Source organism: Ursus maritimus, unplaced genomic scaffold, assembly GCF_017311325.1.
Source record: "Ursus maritimus isolate PB19 unplaced genomic scaffold, ASM1731132v1 scaffold_8, whole genome shotgun sequence".
Lineage (NCBI taxonomy): Eukaryota > Metazoa > Chordata > Mammalia > Carnivora > Ursidae > Ursus > Ursus maritimus.
In genome coordinates, this window is record NW_024426996.1 from 71,141,491 (window position 1) to 71,159,004 (window position 17,514).

Consider the following 17,514-nt stretch of genomic DNA (forward strand, 5'->3'; position numbering starts at 1 on the left):
TACAAAGTAAAGGCTTAGAATGATCCACAAACCTTTGATGGGCTGCCCCTCCTCACCATGTGAACTCATGATCTACCTATCTCTCCTTTGCTCACTTGGCTCTAGCCACACTGTCTCTGTGCTGCTCCTTAAGGGTGTTCCTGCCACAGGATATTTGCATTCGCTGTCCTTCCTGCTTAGAAAGCTTTCCCTCAGATGTATATCCATATCTATACCTATACCTATATCATCAATACCTATATGTATGTGTGTAGGTAATGTGTGTCTACATGTGTTTGTGCATGTGTATATGTACACATTTATGTATATCTACACCTACGTCCACATCTATAGCTATGTTTATACCTGTAACTACACTCTCTGTATCAGTCGTCATCTTGCTGTACCACCGCTTCAGCTTTATACTCAAATTTCACTTTCCCTGTGAGGCCTTTCTGATCATTCTTCCCCAAATTACAAATCCAACCATTCCATACTCCCTTCCTTGCCCTCCCCCTTTTTTTGGCCCATTACATGTATTATTATATCACATACTATGTTTTTTATTTATTTTGGTATCATCTGGCTTCCCCCATGAAATGGAAGCTCTGTGGAGGTAGGTGTTTTTGTTTGTGCTTTTGGTTGCTGAGTCCTGAGCACCTCGAACAGCACCTGGTGTATAGTAGGGACGTGGGTTTGTTGGTGAAGTAATTAAATAAAATCTACCAATGATGATAAACAGTATTTGATTTGATCCATGATTTCTCACATGTAAGTCTTCAATTAGCTTGTTTCTGTATTAGCCTGCTTCTACTCACCCCCCTCAACACCCCACTGGCCCCAAAGAGTCCCATGCACAAGAGACAAGGCCACGCAAAGGAGCATCTTGTTACAGCTAGAGCTTTGGTCACAAATGCCCAAGGAGCACCCCATAACCTTGGTGAGCTGGGCTGGGACGCAAACAGCCTTCCCATGTTCTGGGGGATATCAATCTGATTGCCAGGAGAGGCAGGTCCAGGGAAAACAAAGGCAACAGACAATTTTTCCCTTGGCTTTGAGGTCTAGTTTTGAACAAAGCAGTCTGGTATTTGAGCTTTCTGGCTGGTGAAATAAAATGCCACAAATAGAAATGTCCTTAATCAAATTAATTACATTTTATTACTGTGCTGTGATGGGGTCAGTCTGCCCTCAAGCAGAGCAATGCAATGTAAAATATAAGCTGTAAGGTGGACCATTGTCAGACATTTTATGCATGTCCATTTTATTTTGGTCTGTGAATTCTTTATCAACTGAGCCTGCTATTGTTGAAATAATAATAAGTTTGGCAAGTGTGCTGAGAGCTGGAGCAGGGATGATATCATTCACCCAACAGTCTGTTTCCCAAACAGCAGTCTTAGACTGGTCTTAGAACTTAAGTCAGAGCCTGTCAGTCACTCTCATGCTTAAAACCCTGCAATAGCTTCCTGCATCCCTTGGGATAAAACTCAAAGCCCTTGCAAGGCCTTAGATGGGCTTGATCCCCACTCCCTTCTGACCTCACATCCTGCCTCATGCACTTCATTCCAGCCACCTGGCATCCTCCTATTTCTGGAATGAACCAAGGACCATCAATCATGCCTTCCCTCCAGCTTGTTACTCCCCAGCCCAAAATGCTCTTCGCCCAGAGGCTGGCGTGACTCATTCCTCTTTACCTTTCAGTCCTTGCTCAAGTGTTGGGTTTCTGTGGACCCAGCCTTCCCTGACCCACCTTTCTAAAGCAGCACACCTGCTTCACTCTTACCCACTTCCCTCTTCATTGTCTTCATCACCTCATGACAGGCATGTCATCAACAATATTTTGTTGTCTTTGTTTGTCTACTCCTCAAGTGGACTGTAATATCTAGAGAAGGAAGTTGGTCTGTTTCGATATCCGCTCTGTCCCGAGTGCCTAGAATAGTGCCAGGCGCTTCGTGACTACTTAATCCTGGCTCCCTATGACTATACCAATCTTGTGGGCAACTAGAATTCTTAAAAGACAAACCAAAGAGACCAGTACTTACTTACAAGAGAGGAGAGAAAGAGAGAGAGAGAGAGAGAGAGATTGAGAACACTAGTGTTCAAGAAATCTCAAACTCATAACCCTTGTTCATACAAGAGAAGTCTCCTCTTGGGAACCTTCAAACCTGGCTGAATCTGGACCTGGTCTATCCACATCCATGCTCCTCCCCATCATGTTGTGGGTGAAGGGTGGTAGGACAAGCAGAAGGAGACCCTCTGCTCCCCTCAGAGGCCACTACTTGCTGTGGTCTGTCAGCCAGCTGCCCTCAAATTTGAGTATGAAATCTCCCCAAACTGACCCTTGTGATTTCAAACAATCAAAGGAAGACAGTCTGAATCTGAAACATTTGTAAGCTAAGAGCCTGATTTGGCCCAAGAAAGCTGATGCTTATTAAAATCTTCAAAGGGCAAACATGGAAACGATCCATGTTTTAGATTATCTCCCTCTCATTTGTCATGTCTGGAATCATTTTTACAGCACTGAAATCAAAAGCTCTAAGAGTTCAGCTTTCTTCCTCCACACACCTCTTTGCTGGCAAGGTTCCAGAACATTCTCCGGGCTTGTGGGTCACAGAAAGAGAATATGTGTGGTCAAAGGGTTTCTCTGACAGTCTGCACTTGAGTCAAGTTATTTTCAAAACTGAGATGAGTGTAGAGAGGTCGTTATAGTACAGAGTTTAAAATAAAAGTTTCAGGAAGGCTCATGTGTTTCACTTAAAATGCAAAATATATGGCTGGTGTCACGGTGGCTCTTTTTGTATGATGTCTTGTGGAGATAAACATTTGCTAGAGATTTCAATCTGTCAAGGGGAAAAGAAGTAAATAAAATTTTTTTCTAGTGTTTTCTCTATGATGAGAACGGGGCTGGGTACTTGCAGTACACATTTAATCAGCTCACTGTCCTTATCTTAAACAAAGATGCTACTTCTAAACTCATAGAGAAAAACAGAGAGCACGATCAGGACCCCCTCAAATTTTCTATCACTTGTAGTTTATCCACATTCCCCTCCATTCTCGTTTGCTTCCCGCCAGTCTCCATCGACACTGGTGTGAGGCAGGACCCATGCTTGTTCAAAACCAAGCCCACCCCTGGGGGCTTGTTTTGACCTACCTCTTGCCTCTCTTAGATTACCAGGCTCAGATACCTTCTCTCATTCTCTAGAATCTTCATCTTCTACCATTGGCTGATTGCTCTCAGTCTGTATGTATCAATGTTGAAGTCTTTTCCGTCCTGAAATAACCTTGACTTGGCTCCCTTGACCCACCTCTAACTACCATACTTCTCTGTTCTTCCAAGGGAAGTGGACCAGGTGGGTTAAAGGCAACCTGCAGGACCAATAAAGGGGGAAGAAAGCAAATCAGCTTTTTCTAAAGGTGTTTCAGAGGTGGTACCTGAAGGCCTTCAGTTGGCCCTGGCCATTCTGTGCTTGGGAGTAGATGCAAATGATTATTTCCAAACTCTACTAATTTGAAGGGACAACAGTTTAGATAGATTACCCAGATTTCATTGGTTTCTAGAGCGTTCTAGCTAAAGCCAATAGGAAGTTGGGTATTGATAATTAAGGAGAGGTAAGAGGTGTGGGGATGTGTGTGTACACATATCTGAATGGGAAGGGGGATATATATGGACAGTAGAGGGTATAAATTGTTTCTATTTCCTACCCAGTGACTGGTTTTAAGTCTTCATGGAGAAAGTTGTTAATGTCATATGTTAAAAGAAATGTTTCCAGGAAAACTTTTCAGGAAGATATTTCCAGTAAAGATTTTAATCTCTGGGTACAAGCACAACTACTTTGGAGCCAGGTGACTCACCACGGGAAAGTGGCTTTCTCTCCATCTCTGCCCAGAACTTAGCAACACTCTGGCTGCATGAAGATGATCAACTTTGGGAAAACAAGAGATTGCATCCATCAATCGAATGTTACCATTCTCAAGTTGGACCCCATCAAGGTCTGTGATTTGCATAGAGGACTATGATTTGGACGATGATTTACATGGTGACTGTTGTGCAGGAATTCATGAGCACATGTGAGCACATCATAGAAACACTTGAGACAAAGATCTTAGGGAGAGGAGACAGCATGACATTGCATTGTTGACTTTGGGGTGTCCTCATTGGTATGCCTACACTGGTGACGCCAGAGGACTGAAATGTAATCTCAAGGAGGGCAGGAATTTTTGTCTGTTTGGATCACTTCTGATCCAATAAATAAGTATACATTCAATGACTGTAAAAGGAATTTAGCTTCATTCTAGCCAGGAAAAGAGGTGGTCAGCCTGCAGAGACCTGGATATCAGCCTAACAGCTAGAAATCAGGTAGAGGCCAGGAAGAATTGGCTACATTCACACTGAGATATGGAAGAGAGAGTGATGGAAGAGCAATGGCCTCTTGTCAAGATAGGTGAAGATAAGGTGAGAAATCAGAGGGGAACCTGAGAAGGTCATGCAATTTTCTATGCACTACAATATGGTACAAATTGTACTACAATAGACAGGAAATGCTGAAACACACTCGAGTATATCATGTGTAATTTTGAATGGCACATCTAGCACATTATCTCAACGGTCTTCTTATCAACCAGGTGAGATAGGAGGGGCGGGGATGTTCATTAGTCTTTCCAGGTAACGATGGGGAGAATAAAGTTAAATGGCTTGCTAAAGATGACTTTAAAAGGTTCACTCATATGTGAACGAGAGCCAATGACTTTGAGTTGTATTCTATGATTTTTTTCACCTCACCGTAGTGCAGACATGAGATGTTGGCTGATGCGTGGAGTTTGACTTGGCAAAGCTGTGAACTCTTTTTGGTTTGTTTCATTTCCTCTTTTTAATTTTGCAGTGGTGACTAGGAGGTGATAAGCCTTAAATATCCACCTTTGACTGGAAAGGTTGGAGTGACATGGGGAGATAATTAAAATGGAAAGAAATGCAATTTAAGACCTGGCTTTGGGATTAAGATGAGGATAATGTATTGAAACAGCTGAGAGTTTCTGTGCAGACTTTACTTCACATCTCAACAACACAGAACAAATTGAACAAATTCTAGGAATTATGTCCCTTGGTAACAAACACTGGTCACTATTTAAAATGTCACCAAATGGCTCTGTTGACTGTTTTGTAACAAGTCACAAGCAGATGGCACTTTGAAGCGTATGATGCAGTTTGGAAAACAAAATCACTTGGACATTTTTGTCTGGTTTGCTAAGATAATGTGATGAAGCCCAAAATGAAAGAATCTTGGCGTGCACTGATAGGGTAAGGCTACACACCGTTCAGTGGATTTGTTCTCATTTCTTGCAATCAAAGAGCTGATTTTTCAGCTGTTAGCTCATGTAGTTTACACACTTGCTGGATGAAAGGTGCAAAGCAAGAAAGAACTATCATCTCTTGAGTGCCTACTATGTGCCAGACTCTTTATATGATATATTATTTATAAGCTTACATATCTTATTTAATTCTAAAGTAATTTTATGGGTTGTTCTCATTAGCCCTATTTTTAAAAAAAGATTTGTTTATTTATTTTGAGGAAGAGAGAACAAGAGAGAGAGAGAGCAGGGGGAGGGGCAGAGGGAAAGAATCTCAAGCAGATTCCGTACTGAGCGGGGAGCCCGATGCAAGGCTCGACCTCACAACTCTGAGATCATGACCTGAGCTGAAATCAAGAGTCGGATGCTCAGCAGATTGAGCCACCCAGGAGCCCCGATTACCCCTATTTTATTTTATTATTATTTTTAAAGATTTTATTTATTTATTAGAGAGAGAGAGTGAATAAGAGAGAGAGAGAAGGAGCAGGGGGAGGGGCAGAGGGAGAACCAGACTCCCCACTGAGCAGGGAGCCTGACCTTGGGCTCCATCCAGGGACTCTGATCCAGGGACTCCGGGATCATGACCTGAGCCAAAGGCAGGTACTTAACAACTGAGCCACCCAGACATCCCCCACACCATTACCCCTATTTTAAATACAAATAAATGAAGGCCTACAGACATCCCACACCCAATTAGTTATGAACTGGAATTCAGAACCTTAATCTGACATCAGATCCATTTCTTCCCCCTACTCTGTGGTACTTTGGGTAGAATCCTGTCCCTACCTGCCCCTTACCACTTTAAAATATTTTTATGCTCAAAGTTAAGTATCAGAATAGGTGGAACTAGCTAAAGTATGTGTAATATTTATTTATGTATTAAATTCCAAATTCGTTGCTTTCAGAGATAAGAATTTGTGGAATATTTTGACAAGTACTATAGGTTTGACTCTCTCAAAACCCACCCCAATCCACTTTCCCCCTGCCTTTTTCTATATTAAAGACAGAATACACAAACTTCCAGGTCTCCTTGCAGCAAGGTGCCCATGTACATGGAAAGTCCTGGAAGAGGGCTTCCTTTTCCAAATAAAAAGGCAAAGTATGGCAAGAAGGTTTTTGCCTTCCTGCCTGGAATATGAACTCAACACGTGGAGGGGCAGCAGCTGTCTTGCCACTAGGAGGACGAAAGCCACATGCTAACCAACACGAGCGAAGCAGGAAGATAGAAGGAGCCTGGTTCCCTGGTGACATCTTGAAATAGCTACATCATCCTTGGATCATCTACCTCTCGGCTTCTTGTTGTGTGAGAAAAATAAACCCCTTACACGTGAAAGAAACTAGATTTTCTGATACTCACAGATAAATGCAATCCTAACTGATACACGTGGTAGCCAAAATTTTAGAAGACATTCCTATTTTCTAACTACGTTCCATTTTTTTATGCCAGTTTGGTCCCAGTTTGTATTTCTGAAACATTGGAAGTACAGCCATCAAATTAGGAATTGGGTCCCCTCCCTGGTTGTGGGGAAATGGCCAGCAAAGCCTGCAATCCGAGTGACTGTGGTAACTTCCAGAAAGTCTGGACATCACTCCAGCCAAAGCACTCAGCACAGGGTCAGGGAGGGAGAGCAGGATGACAAGACTTTCCATGTCACCACCGCCATTTTGCCTTGCATGGATGTAGACTTGGCCTTTGGTTGGGAAAACTAGAAAAGACCTTGAGAAATCATTTTGTCTATCTTTTCACCTTGGGGAAGGACCACACTGAAGTTATACCAGACACGTATGATAACCAATCTGGGTTTAATAGACCTCCAAAGAAGACAATGCCTCAGCCTCTTCCCTGAGGAAGCCATTTCAACATTTCAAAACTTGCAGTACATTCTTTCTTTACCTAAATAGAATGTGTATTGCATGTGTGAAGGGGGTTTGGTGGGGAGACCCTTTATCTTTCTTCAGCACAGTGACAGAGTGGGTTGTGCAGCAGGTCAGTCCTGGATTCAGGTTGTCCTGCCTCTTCTTCACTGGTGCGGTACTTCCTTGGTACTTAACTGCACCAAGCTTCAACTCCTCCTCCATAAAACAAGCAAATAGTATCCACACAAGGGTCAGGAGGAGGACCTCATCCGTGTAAAATGCTGGGAGCAGCATCTGTCATAAAAGTGCACACACAACAGTAGCTCCCTTCCCCTTCTCTCTTCTCAGGACAGCAGCTCCCCACCATTCTCTGGGTGAGATGGCTTTGGAGCCCCAAGGAGCATCACTGAATTGCCCCACAATTGTCTTTACTACTGGGTAATTAACCTCAAGGTCCTCATCTCATCCTCTTTGCTCTTATTTTTCAGTCTTTGCATTTTAACTTGGGACCTTGTTTTCAAAACAATTTCTAGAAATGTGTTTGCAATTTGGAGAGACCACATTTTCATAAATTAAACAGAAAAATACCAGGACTGTATTGGAAAATCGAAAACGTTGACCTGCGCATTTTGTGTTGTTGTGCATACGAAATTTTCGTTCTAAGTCGTGGATCCATAATTGGGGTTTACACGATGGTGATAAAGGCATAATGGAGTAATGAGACAATCATCTGGGTGGTTGCAGCCAAGAATATTCTGGCCACAAATAGTTGGCTGGTGAAAGACAAAGACTCCTCTGGTACAAGTTATCTGCACTGTGACCTTCTCTACGGAGAGACGCTGTCTCAGACCCAAGTGAGGTTTGCTGCACCATTTTAAGAAAGGAAACATTTCAGACCATGATTGTTTTTCAAAGCCGTACGCATGACTCTTGGCTAATAGAGCATTGGATCGGCCGACTTCTGGCAGCTTCGCACGTTGGCTGCACTAACATATGTACGATTTCAGACTCAAAGCCACACATGAAGTCATTGTGAAGCAGCACAATTCATCCCTAAAAATCTGCCATGCGGTGGTTCTTCTCCTCTCCAACAATGTAATCCCTAGGAATTGTGATGATTTGAACTTTTAAGAAGAACCATTAATTAATCTTCATGCACTTAGGACCTACTGATTTATCTTTGATGAGGAAGAACATCTTGCAAAAAAACCGCACAAGATGGAATGAAAGAAATAACTGCAGCACAGTTTGGTTCAGAGATTTTTCTCTCCTTCTTTTCATACAATTACTCCTGGCATATGATGCGGAGATGAGGAAAGAAAATGACAGAACAGACTTTCAGGTCTCAAAACAGCCCCATGGATGTACTGCTGGTCACTCTATCTCATTACTGTATCGTTTTTTCTCTATAGCACTTCCCCGTCTCGGAGGTTACATCCTGGCTTATGATTCTATTGTTGCCCCCACCCCCCCCCCAAGGTTTAAAGGAAGACTTGGGCTCTTGTTCACAGCTATATCTAGAATAATGCATGGCACATAGTAGGTGCTCAATAAATACTTGTGGATTGAACGGACCAGAGCCAGGGAGAAAAGGAACCCCTGTTGGTTGGGCATCCATTGTGCTGGGCGCCATGCTGGGTTGTTTGTCTGTTACATGCATTTGGGAGGGAAGTGATGTACTTGCGGTTAGGAAGTGATCAAGCCAGAATTCAAAACCGTGGCTATTTCCCTTCAACTCCTGACATTTGCCACCACCGGAAATTATTTCCAGCGTTCAGTGGTTCCTGTTCCACCACGCCCTCCGTGACCTCTTCCCGAGGCAGCTGAAGTTCCCAGCACATGTTTTGAGAACACGTTTGGCTGGTCTCTATCTGTGCTGTAGTAGTCTGCAGAGAAAGCGATCTCATTGTGTTTTACTAAGCACAGTAAATGCTCCAAGTCGCCGGTTTCTCTGTGTAAAGTTTATTGAGTGAATCTCTCGTATTACACATATAGCTCACTGTATTCTAATACGGTGATGAATTCTACTGAGCGGTACTGATTTATAGTAACAAGCCGACAAAGGGAAAGAGATCTACCCCTCTTCTGTTGCAATCAAAGGGGCTGATGACACAAAGTTCGGATGGTCACAGGGCTTGGAAGGTGAAGTGCGTGGGAAGATATAAATGAGACAGTAAACAACTCTGAAATGAGGTTGATTCTGACCACAGGGTAATCCCAAAATTTGAATAAGGAAAATGCTCCATCTCTTCTCCTGAACAGAACTTGTTACCTTCTTCGGGGGAAATGGCAAACTTCATTCTTTCCCAGATTACAGAACAGGCTGAGGACAGTGATTGTCAAACTCGGATGCACACCCAATACTCCGGAGAATTACTGACAAAGGGGCCCCGGCACCTGCTTTAATTAAGGAGGCACCGGGCCAGGAACAGGTGAAGGCCTCACTGACGCCGAGCATGGTCATTCTCCGCTGGCTCACTCTCCCCTGCAGGGGGGCAGTATGGGCCTGACTCCCCTCCCTCCCATCCCGTCAAGAGCATGGGGTCCTGAAAAGACCACAAGCCTGGGAATTCCAAATCCTGCACTTAGCTCCCAGCCCTGCTGATTTCTGGGTGTGTGACCTAGGGCGAGTTGCCTCAAGTCTTGAGCTTGTTTCCCTGTCTGAAATCTTCGTGGGTAATGGCCAGTCACTTTCTACCAGAAGGCGCTGTGAAGGCTGGATAGGGATCATATGAAAGAACCCAACAGCACGCGGGAAGCTCGTAAAAATATGGCCGTTCTCCAGTATGATGCAGCCACAACATTTACTCCCAAATCCCAGCCCTGCCAGCCATCACCTGTGTGGCTGTGGGCGAGTTACCTAGCTATCTCTAACCTCAGTTTCTCCTGCAAGAGACACAAAAACGGTACTTTGCTTATGTTAACGCTCAGCCTTCCCAGGAGCCCCATGGTTTTTACCTTTATTTCATAGTAAGGAAACCGAGGCACAGGGGCGTTAAGTGACCATACACAGGCCATTCTGGGGCGTGTCCTCATGTGCTGCTCCGAAGACCACACGAGACAGGGTGACCAGAGGGCCAAGTGTCTGGTGAGCGCTCACAACATGTTTCCCAATATTTGGATAATTTCCTTTCACATTCCAAGCATGTATCCCTCCATTTTATGAGCCATTGCACCCCACATGTCCAACAGCCAGTGCCCAGAGTTATTTAATCATCGTCATGAGAACAAAAGCTGGCTGGGGCTGCACAGACTGCACACATGTTAATTGTAGAAGGGGAACGTCATCTCACGTTTTGTTTTTATTGCTTTCAGCACATTAGGTATTTAACCAATATTAAGTAAAGGTGAGAGGTTAGACATCACCTCAGACTAAAAGTTGCTCTGGGTGTGTGTGGGGGGTTGTCTACATAGGAAATAGGCTTTTACAAATTCCTAGTAGCTAAAATCCCTTTCCACTTGGAGCTTCCTGACCCTCTGATGTGCCGATGCTTGCGCTGGCGCCGAGGCACGGAAGAGTTAAGTAACTAACATATTGGAAACAAGACCAGTCTTGTCATCACAGGATATCAAACCGTGAACCAAAGTCGCTCAAAGGGAAGAAAGAAAGGCAGATACCAACCAGCGTTAAGGGCAGTTGTTCTTGTGCTTAGGGGAGCTTTCCGGGGAGTAGAAGAACCAAGACGAGGATGTGAGCTTTTATTATTCAAACTGGAATCAAGAAATATTGTGAAATGCCCAGTCTGATGGTGGGGCGGAGTCTGAGATCTTGGGACACCAGTTCCCTGTAACCCTAGGGATCTTGATGAGGGACCCTTGGAAAAGGACACTCAAGTTCCTGGTGAAGCTGTAGGGTCTCAGCGAACAAAGGTTGATCAAAACAGAGCTATTTCCTTTACGTTAGCTATATCCCTACAATTACGTCTCAGTCCTTAACCACAATCTGATTTAAAATATCTTTAAAAGCAATTTAGTACAATGTGTTATGTATGAAATTATGCAATCTCATCACGTAATTACTATTAATACAAACCCACGGTTTTACCAACACAGCCTAGATGTTTTCGCTCATGTGTTGCAATGAATGCATTCTCCTCCCCACAGCAGTTAAAATGTCGAACCCATTTTTTAATAAAATGAACAGTCAATAAATCAGCACCCCCGACCAAAACTAAATTGAGCACAAGATTTACACCACTGCAAGGAAATCTCCACCGGACAGTATTAGCTTTAATGTTTCCCTTTTTCCTCCATTAAAATCCTGCGGTATATCAAGATGAAGGGAACACCTAAATTAGAATTATGTAGGCACAGACCCGATGACCATTCTGTTTTGCAGGGCGAAGCCCCCACAATGTCCATGTCAGCCTCACACTCCTCTTGACTATGGATCTATAGCCATTAAGGAGCGTAACTGCCAAGTCAAGGGCTCTTTTCAAAACTAACCCTTCCCAAGCAAAGCCGATCCTGACGACTTTCGCTTTCTCTCCTCTGTTCAACAGAAGCATCCCCCAGAGGAGATGGCTCATTGAGCAAGCCCCAGTCAGTAAACACCCCCAAACCTCAGAGATGAACGGAGAGAGAACAGCTCAACACCGACGTGAGCCAAAAGACTCATCCGTGGGAGAAAAAAAGCCTGAAGAAGTTCACTTCGATCGGGAGAGAGGGCTGTTTACTTACATTGCTCGCAAGACCTTCCAACAGCTGGAGTCTTTGAATTCTACTGCGCACAGATGTGGACTTTCACTCAAAATCCCCTTCCCTTTGGCAGCGAGCAGCACTCATAACTCTGTGGGGCTTCAGATTGATAAGTAATTTCCTGATTGGTTTCAAAAGCGTTCTCCCAGGCTTCGAGCAGTGGTGGGGAGAGAGGGAGCACGCAGGGCCCATGACGTGCAATGACGCTGTGGCCTGCAGAAAGACCTCCTGTGTGATCGAGCTCAGAAGAAGTCTCTGTCGACCTCACCAGCAAAAATAAATATCCTCCTCTATCTGTTGGCTCACTCCCTGAATCATATTTGGGAAACAGCACAAAGAGTCTGGACAATATGTGTTCCAATATTTGTGATTGTTTTCTTACCAGCCACTTTAGAGAATGCTCTCAGAGACCATGCAGTCCAGCCCCTTCAGTTTACAGTGGAAGGAAAGGAAGCCCAGGGTTTATAGGGCTCGACCGGGAGCACACGGGAAGTGCGTGAAAGGATTGGAACCCAAGAGCCTCCCGGCCGTCACGCCAGAGCTCTGTCCCCCATAGGGAGGTGGAAGAGGACATAAAGATTTGGCATCTGGCTCTTGATCTTTAGAAAGCACGTCATGGACAAGGTCCTTCATATTTCTGAGCCTCAGTTTCTCCCAGGTGCGAAGTGGGAATCAAAATAGCAGTTATCCTGGAGTGGCCACGCAGTATAAGGATCACTGTGGGAGAGCCTCATCAAGGGGGAAAGTCATTATGCCACGTGTGGGGTTTTGTCCATAGGTCCCTATCTACATGCTTCTCTTCTCCCTTCTGTTGTCAGAGTCCATTCACTGTTATTTTGTGTTCTGGAAGAAGCCATCCCGTGACTTTTGGTGGGAGGAGAATGTTGGTCAGGGAATGAGATAGGACATGGAGAAAACTTTTGACCTTGGAAAACCAGGTCAAGATCAGATGCAAAGGTAGAGAGCACATCCTGACATTTGCCACAGAAAGGACACTGGGTCTAGAATCAGAAAATGGAGACTTGGCTATTGCCTCTAACACTTGCCGGCCGAGGGAATTCCACTGAAGACTTCCAAACCACAGTTTCCTCCCTGGGGACACAAACCCTGTCCTGCTGTGCTTGCCTCATTTGGTTGTGGTGAGATCAAATGGATTCCTATGGAGATAGTGCTTATCAACCTTTGCAGGCTTGGAAATCGTGAAGTAGTCTTTCCCAGCATCCAGCATCGCATGTCCCGCAGAAAGCACTGTTGATGGGACGGTGCCACTTCCTCTTCCCATTTCATCTGTGGCCTTGGCTCATGCCCCTTGGTGCCACGGATCCTGGGTTCTTGGACTTTTTTTTACTTCTCCTTTTAAGGAGTATATAGTGCTTTTCTTCCCTTGTAGTGCTGTCTCTTGGTGCTTGGATCTCAGTGCTGGCCACTACTGGTCTTCTTTCTTAGAGTTTAAGTGTCCTCCCATCTCTCATGCAACAGTAAGAATGAAAACAAGGAGAAGGCATCTTGTTCAACCACACAGAAAATCATCCGTGGAGTTCTGACCCATTTCAGGCTGTGTGCATCACGGAAGGAGTCACAGCCAGACAGAGGATGGGTTGAGATTGATCTCATTTATGAAAATGCTCAAGCCCTCGATCCTATTTGGTTATTTCATTCCCTTCCTTTGCTTTTTCATAAATTCATTCTTTGGATGGCCTTGCAGTTAAGTACTCCGTCATCTGTAAGGATAGTTGTTTTTTTTTTTAAATGGGGCTTTACCGTAGCCGGTGTGGGCCACCATAACGAACTATCGTAGACTGGTAGTTTAAGCCACAGAAATTAATTTTCTCAGTTCTAGAGGCTGGAAGTCTGAGATCGGGGTGCCAGTGTGGTTGGGTTCTGGTGAGAGCCTTTACCCTGGCTTGTGCACGGCTGCCTCTCACTGTGTCCCCACATGATGGAGAGAGGGAGAGATCTCTCTCCCTCTTTTTCTCTTTCTTTCTTTCTTTCTTTCTTTCTTTCTTTCTTTCTTTCTTTCTTTCTTCTTTCTCTTTTTCTTTCAAGATTTATTTATTTATTGGCGGGGTGGTCAGAGGGAGAGAATCTTAAAGCAGACTCCCTGCTGAGCACGGAGCCCAACTTAGGGCTTGATCCCATGACCCATGACCCATGAGATCATTACCTGAGCTGCAACCAAGAGTTGGATGCTTAACCAGCTGAGCCACCCAGATGCCCCTCCCCCTCTTCTTATAAGGCCACAGCCCATTTGGAGCAGGGCCCAAATTTACCTTCAGTTACCTCCCAAAGCCTCTCTCTGCAGATGCAGTCACATTGCCCCTAAGTCAGGGCTTCAACCTACGAACTTTGAGGGGACACAATTCAGTCCAGAGCAAACCTGGAGAACGCGGGCAGATAAAGCTAACCTCATTGAGCACTCACTGGGTCTAAGGCCCTACTTGTTTCTTTTCTCACCGAATCCTTGTAACAACTCTTGAGAGGCTGGTAGTGACTTTTCCAAGGTCACAAAGCTAATAAGTGGCGGTGTCCACATGTACTATGACCAGCACCATGGTCTTTCCGTGACACAGTCTGCCTCCACCTCCTCCTCTTCTCTGCTGGATTCTGAGCCATAAACCTCTATGTTTCCTTCCTGCTAACTCCGAGTTCAGCTGCCTCATGTCAGGGCGGTGTTACTCAGCGCATGGTGAGAAGGGGAGGGAGAGTTGGGGAGCTCTGTGGTTTCCTTCAGGGCCCCCCTGAGTTCAGGCTGACAGCCGCGGGGAGTCTGCCCAGAATGTTCTTGTTCTCTCCCTGCTTTCCTCCCAGGCTTTATATGGCTAAATCCCTCATATCAGTTTGAACTCAACTGGCATTCTTACCTCAGGGAAGCTTTCTTTGATCTGCCCCTCACCTGCCCTAGCTGTCCTTTATACTATCGTATCCTTCCCCTTCATATTTTTTTCCTTTTGTAAAACTTTATAAACGCTGCTTCATAGCTATAGTAGTTGTTTCAGTAGTTATATTACTTCTAAGATAATTGCATAATGTTTGTCTTCCTCACTGGTTTGTCAGCTCACTGTGGGAAGGGACGTTTGGCTCGCTGAGGTATCTCCAGCCATTAGACCACTAACATGGGAACCTACAGGGAAGGAAGGGAGGAGTAGGGATCGGTGAATCAGGAAAAATAAATGGAAATAAAGAGGGGCTACAAGACCCATTTGCAGTAGTGGTATGACTGGCAAACATACTCCTGAGGCTACAGTCTGATGGCAGACTCTTATTAAGCCCTCTGTGTACTACCGAATTAATTTTTCTCCTTGCTGTTTTTCATGGGGAAGCTAGATTTGGCTCATCAGGAGTGAGGTTCTTGAAGTAAGGAGTGGTAGCTGAGGAACGGATCTTGGGTCATACCTGCTGGCCTGCTGGTCAACCCCTGGACTCCTGCGAGGGCAGCACAGCCTGGCCCTCTGCACAGTGGGGCTGCCTGTTCATGTTCCATTAGCCTCGGTTTCTTTCAGGAAAGAGATGAAGCAAGACCCTGATGAACAGGGTGTGAGGAGGTATGGGGTTTGCCAGGAGGAATTTGTACCGGGAAAGACATTCTCAGCTAAAGAAGCCACATGTGCAAGGACATGGAAAGACAAGGTGTTGTGTATAGAGAACTACAAGGAAACTACTACAAACTGAAAAATTTGACCAGTTTCCTTCCTCTAATCCCCTTTTCAAAGGCTGGATGATAAATGTATAGTATCTATCAAATATCAGTGAGCTGGAATATAAGTTTTTAACTCAACATTATCCCTGGACCTTTCTACTCGCCCCTGTAGGTCAGGGACTAGAAGCCTGAAACTAGATTTCCCCCAAAACTTTGCAGTCAGTTTCCCTGGTTAGAGTCAGCCAATGACAGCATACACAGGCTGTAAAGGCTGATCCTGGAATCACATATTCTAGTGTGGTTTCCTAGCAATCCTGCACTTCTGGGTATTTGGAAAAACAGTGTGGTCTTTTCTCCAATCGTTGCTTCCACAGCCTCCTTTTCTTATTTAGAAATAATTATAGACTCACAGAAGTTTGCAAAAAAAAAAAAGTTGCATAAAAACCAAATAAAACAAAAACTAGCTTCTTTCAATAGTGACATCTTTTATCACTGTAATATATCAGAACTAGAAGTTGGCATCAGTACACAGTATTAACTGGATTGTAGAATGTATTCAGATTTCCCTAGTTTTGCGTGGATTCACTTGTGTGTTGTATAGGTCAATGCAATTTAATCTTACGTATAGATTGTCTACAGTTCTTTCAATGGTTGTTTAAGGCTTTGATTTTTCATCTTCAATCCCTACCTAGAGTGATTTTTAGTTTCTTAACTGAATCCTGATTGATACAAATGATAATTTCCTCATGTCATTTCATACTTGAAGCTTTACAGACAGGTTTTGATTCTTGCATTGCATTGTGTTCATTCATTTATTCATTCGAAATATTGTTCACTGATATTGCTTTTCTGTGTGCTTTTTTGCCCTTTGTCTTCAGGGCATTGTCACATTACCTACAAATTATTGTGACGTATTTTTAACTCTTTCTTGGGCTTTTAGTTGCTACATTCTCAAAGTCATCCTTATCATAGTGTATCCAAAAAGGCAATACTATTTTTTTATTTTTTTTTATTTTATTTTTTTTAAGATTTTATTTATTTATTTGACAGAGATAGAGACAGCCAGCAGAGAGGGAACACAAGCAGGGGGAGTGGGAGAGGAAGAAGCAGGCTCATAGCGGAAGAGCCTGATGTAGGGCTTGATCCCATAACACCGGGATCACGCCCTGAGCTGAAGGCAGACACTTAACCGCTGTGCCACCCAGGCGCCCCGGCAATACTATTTTAATCATCCCTAAGTAGTGGTAAAATAATTTATGTGTAATAAGACAGGAAGCAGAAAATAAGAGGTACAGGGATTGGATTAGAAGAAGAAAATTTATCATTATTGATAGATAATACAATTGTGCACCTAAACAATGCATGCAAATTTTAAAAGGCTATTAAAAAGAATATACTTTCAATATGGTGCCAGATAAAAAATAAGTAGCCTGTATACTAAAAATAATCAGAGAACAGAATGGTAAAAAAAAAAATTATCTGAAATCCTTGTTGTTGGCTTTTCATTAGAGGAAGGGCATCCCAGCCTCTCCCTAACTCTGGGCTGTATTTTCTTACGTGGGCTCTTAATCAGCTCAGCTTGTGTGGAGAGACTCCAAAATCTTGGTAACACATTGTTTTCCCCCTCCTTTGACTCACTACCACAAGTGATAAAATTCTAGTCAGGGGGAAACCAGTTTAGAAACAAAGATGATAATGCATCCTTTGTCCCTTCTTCGCTAAGGCACAAACCCTCCCAAGGTGCCCCTTCTGAGCTACAGGACTATGTTAACTCTTCTCTCTCTTCACTAATGGACCAAGAAGAGAATGTTAGTGACTCTTTGTCATGTGCCGGCACCGTTCGTCTATTAATTAATCCTCACAACTCTATGGGTTGAAAATTGAAGTCGCTTATCCCAAATCTCAAGGTTACCAAAAGATAGAACCAAGCTGAGGACCAGGTGGTGAGTCTCCTAGCCTTTATGCAATGCTTCCATAGTCCACTGCTTTTCTTGCAAGCG

General features: G+C 44.0%; 1 protein-coding gene across 3 annotated transcripts in view; it reads right to left on the reverse strand.

Moving 5' to 3' along the window:
• The window catches only part of C1QTNF7 (C1q and TNF related 7), a 106,793-nt gene that overhangs the window by 62,198 nt on the left and 27,081 nt on the right, over window positions 1-17,514 (reverse strand). For 2 of the 3 annotated variants that reach the window (XM_008685780.1, XM_008685782.2), the window contains exon 1: window positions 11,860-12,141. The exons of the other annotated variant lie outside the window; for it this stretch is intronic. The gene's annotated coding sequence lies outside the window, so the exon portion shown is untranslated. Of the gene's footprint in view, window positions 1-11,859; window positions 12,142-17,514 lie in introns of those variants that run through there. 3 annotated transcript variants of the gene reach the window in all.